Raw genomic sequence first — 4,691 nt, forward strand, 5'->3', positions numbered from 1 at the left:
AGCTCCAAGTAAGGAGCTACAGGGAATAACCACCCTTCTTAAGAAACGGCCCTTTTCAGGGCCACCACACCTTTAAAAAAAAGAGCAGTTGTGTTAGCCTCTTACCCTTAAGCAAACCAAAGGCAAGTTAAAAGGGGGACATCACATCAAAGTGGTTAGCATTGTTACTTTAAGGTCAAAAGAAATTAGAAAACCTCATAATAATAATAATAATAATAATAATAATAATAATAATAATAATAATAATAATAATAATAATAATCGTCGTCGTTAACACCATCATAGCCGGACGGATTATTCAGTCCTTTTGCCGCTTGAAACGACAATCGCACCGCCGTCAAGAACAACAACAACTACTACTACTACTACTACTACTACTACTACCACTACCACGGGGCCCTGGGTCTTTCTTTCTTTTCTTTCTTGAGGAGATTGGTTGGGATTGAATGTAGGCCCTGGGTCGAGTTGGGGTTAGGTTACGACGAAGTGAGGTTAAAACTACTCGGGTTAGGTTCCGCCGCGCCCCGCCGCGCGCGCTCAGTACCGCCCTCGTACGCTCCTCCATCGCGATCTCCGAGCAAAGTCTCGTCTCGACAACGCGCCCGCCCACCTCCAAAGAATAAATAACCGTTGCCTTCTGTACACATGCATCAATGAAGACTTCCTTTCTCGCCAACGGCCATACCATGTTGAATACACCGGTTCTCGTCCGATCACCGCAGTTAAGCAACATTGGGCGTGGTCAGTACTTGGATGGGTGACCGCTTGGGAACACCACGTGCCGTTGGCTCAATTCCCTTTTTACCTACTATTCTGATCTCTAAATAACCCTTTATCATCAACTTTAGCCTTACGGCTGCACAAATGTCGAAATTGATCGATTTTTGTTACATGTGAAACTAACCAGATGTTCTTAACTTTCCAACATGATTCAAGTTTATTGTAGATACTTAACTTCCTCCGAGGTGCCCGCCTAACCTGACCTGATGATGATGATGATGATGATGATGATGATGATGATGATGATGATGATGATGATGCGAGAGAGAGAGAGAGAGAGAGAGAGAGAGAGAGAGAGAGAGAGAGAGAGAGAGAGTGTGTGTGTGTGTGTGTGTGTGTGTGTGTGTGTGTGTGTGCTGTTATTTTTCTTTTAGGTTAGTGCAGCATAGTGTGCCCTGTCTGTAGGCGGCCCCTCACGGATTCTTAACTCTTCATTCTACTACGTCCTATTTCGCGTAAGATTACAGGTAAGAAGGGTAATCAGTGCCAGGGCGGAACGTGGGTTCGAATCTCCCTGCCCGCCAAGAAAATCGCGAGGAAGATGGTTTCCAAACAACGTCATCGACACTGTCGTGATAACAATGAAAGCCGTGTCCTAGCAACCGCACGCCGCATGTAGCAGCCCTTCAAAGAGGCGAAAAATGATTTCATTTTATGTTCTTTCAGGTAAGATAAGATACTATCGCTGACCCGTTGATATAACGACGACGTTCGGTAATAAGTTGCAAGTCTGTTGTGCGCTATTTTCTGCAGGTAACTGGGCGTCTCTCATAAGCTTGCTTACGAACGATGATGTACTAGTGCAGGAGAGTGACCCTTGTGCGCGTGTTCCGACAAATCGTAGCATTGACTCCCAGGACTTTGCATTTCTACCTAAGATGAGACGGTTTCCTAATAAGACTGAGAAAGTAACGTTTTCAACGACAAGTGTTAGTTGAAAGTGTCGTGACGTTTTAGGTTAGGTGACGTGAGGAAAGTGCTCGATTTCAGTAGCCTGCACGTCGGCTGACCGACCTTTCGGCAAGTGATGAATTCCATAGAACTAACCTCAACTCCCCATATCATTACCGTTACCGTCCTGGATTTAAATAGGCCATTCTGAGCTCAACTTGGCGAGTTCGATTCCGGTTCACTCCCTTGGTATTTGAATGGCCAAATACGTCGGCCTCATGCCTGTAGATTTACGGGCACGTAAAATAGAAGAACTCCTGCGGGACAAAATTTCGCCTCAGCGGCGTCTCCGGAAACGGTAAATAGTAGTTAGTGGGGCGTAAAGTAAATAACATTTTTCACTACCTACCACTACTACTTCCTGTTAGGCCGGTAGGGATTTTTCGTACTTCGGCAATAATACAACACTGCGTACCTGTACGTCCTACTTTTTCCTCCTTACCTTAGTACTACCGGTTAGAATTCAAAGAATAGGGAGGTTAGGTATCCTGCGTCTAACACGGTCGCCCTTTCACTGCTACCCGGGTCCTATATCCTCTTTTCTGCTGAAGACAAACACCTCAACTTCTCTTCTTAATGTTAATAACTACAATCATCATCTTCATTACCTGATTGCTTTCACGAGTTCGCAGGAATTGATAGGCCTAGAATGGAGACCCTGTACTAAGACATGATTGCAGCGAACCGAGAAAAGGGGCATAAACTGATCGTGGATCTGCTAACTTCAAGCTAAATTACGCACACTTTTATCATCACCAGTCTTGAAAACTGGGAAGGAGGCCTGCATCTTCTCATTACAGGGTAGATGCTAGATATTTCGGGTGCAATATACTGCAGGTTAGGCTTGGATCACCTAAACTAATTAAGAAAAAATAAAAATCTTGAGGTACCGTACCGGTACTGGTCTGGTCTAGTCATACGAAGAGTAACCCTAGCGCAGCTGGCCTAAAAATCATCAGGTCCCTTTACGCATATCCTCCCATGAATGTAAATGACTCGGTATCCCTCATTACGGTACTTCAATTGATATTTGAGGGAAGAGGACTCTTAAACCTCCTGTTTTCTTCACAGGGTATTCTTTTACAGCACAAACTTGAGTAATAGTAGTAGTAGTAGTAGTAGTAGTAGTAGTAGTAGTAGTAGAAGAAGAAGAAGAAGAAGGAAGGAAGGAAGGAAGGAAGGAAGGAAGGAAGGAAGGAAGGAAGGAAGGAAGGAAGGAAGGAAGGAAGGAAGGAAGGAAGGAAGGAAGGAAGGTTGTAGTCAGGAAGGGCATCCAGCCGTATAATCACACCGAATCCACATGGCGAGAGAAGTTGTGTTAACCGTGCATCTACCCTCTGTTAGATCCTTCCTTCCTTCCTTCCTTCCTTCCTTCCTTCCTTCCTGATTTCCATCTGCAAGTAAGAATTGAACGTCCAACGTGTTAACCCAACACGTATTCCTGCAATTCCCGGCGTCGTTCGGACCAGGAGAAAGAAAGAAAGAAAGAAAGAAAGAAAGAAAGAAAGAAAGAAAGAAAGAAAGAAAGAAAGAGAGAAAGAAAAAGTTCCTTACACGTCGAAAGGGACATAGCATTCTCGCGGTTTCGCACTTTACTGACCTTATTCTTTTTTGAGGTTAGGTATGCCGCTGTACTTGTAAGTCAAAGAAGTAATTGCGTAGCCTTTTTGTAATTACATTCGACGTAACCTCAAACTTTAATACTATTATTTGATGTCAGTTCACGCGATCGTCTTCGTTCTATGCTGCTAATAGTGTGATCGATTCTCGGCGCAGCCAGTAGGTTATTTTAAGGAGGCATACTCTCACTTAATGGCAGCTTTGAAACCAAAGGTCGGTTACGAAAGTTAGGTAAAAGTCGTCGTCGTCGACATAGTAGTAGCGGTAGTTGTTTTTTTTTTAATAGCCTTAGCCTACTGTTGTTGTTTGTTGTTTGAGTCACCAGTCCGTAGACTGGTTTGATGCAGCCCTCCACGCCACCCTATCCTGTGCCAACCTTTTCGTTTCTATGTAACTATTGCATCCTACATGTGCTTGTCATGTCCGTACCTTGGTCTACCCCTACAGTTCTTACCGCCTACACATCGTTCTAAAACCAACTGAATAAGTCCTGGGTGTCTTAAGATGGGTCCTATCATTGTATCTCTTGTTCTCATCCAATTTTTTCTGAAGTTGTTCTCTGTAGGCAGCTCCCTCGGAAGCTTCTGTCTACCTCAAGCTGTCCAACTTGAGGGAGGACGCGATCGGCTGTAATATTGGAACAATTAGTAATACCGCCTGGTGTAGATATACTATATATGGGCTTCTTTTCGATTGTGAATAGGCCTAGAGATATTCGGTCCTGGCTTTGTTGCCCGGGGTAGGCGGGACGTTTCTACCAGGCTGTGCTTCCCTCCTACAGGTCAGGGACAAAGTCTTTCGTGAGACTTAACCGGCTGTCTTCCGGTCTGGGCCTTTAGGTACGCCCTGAAATACACCTAGACGTTCTAGGATTCCTCTTTAACTAGGCTTCTCTTCTCTTCCCTTACAAGGGCCTTAAAACAGCAGGAAGTGAGAGAGGGTACCTGACCGTGAGGCAAGTGCCTATGGCCCTAAATACTGCGACTAAAATGAACTTAAAGAGCTAGCAAGAGACCTGGAATCTGACAAGTCGTGGAAACTAGTCCCTAATTTATATGTTTCCTTCTTTATGCCCTTTTATGCAATGCTATTAGAGGCAGATTACGGTGGGTCTCCTTGCTACTGCAGAAATCCACCTGAAGGCCGAACGTCCCTTGCTCTCATTCGAAAGTGGCTAGAGTCCACGAACAGTTCTCTGCCTTGGCAGCTAGAGGAAGGATGGGACTTCCTTCAGGTAAGCGGTGGTCGCTCCCGGGGGCGTCGCGACGACGGCGGCTGCCCCTAAATGTCGGCATGGAGAGGGAGCTGAGGAAATGCTGTCCATGGAACACACCTGCGCC

The 4,691-nt window shown here is 45.2% G+C and overlaps 1 non-coding gene across 1 annotated transcript; it reads left to right on the forward strand.

Moving 5' to 3' along the window:
- Positions 1-671: 671 nt before the first annotated feature.
- LOC137501339 (5S ribosomal RNA) lies at positions 672-790 on the forward strand. Its single transcript, XR_011018489.1, has one exon. It is a non-coding gene; the product is annotated as a 5S ribosomal RNA (ribosomal RNA).
- Positions 791-4,691: the final 3,901 nt, after the last annotated feature.

The sequence above is a fragment of the Anabrus simplex genome, chromosome 6 (assembly GCF_040414725.1).
Source record: "Anabrus simplex isolate iqAnaSimp1 chromosome 6, ASM4041472v1, whole genome shotgun sequence".
Classification (NCBI taxonomy): Eukaryota; Metazoa; Arthropoda; class Insecta; order Orthoptera; family Tettigoniidae; genus Anabrus; species Anabrus simplex.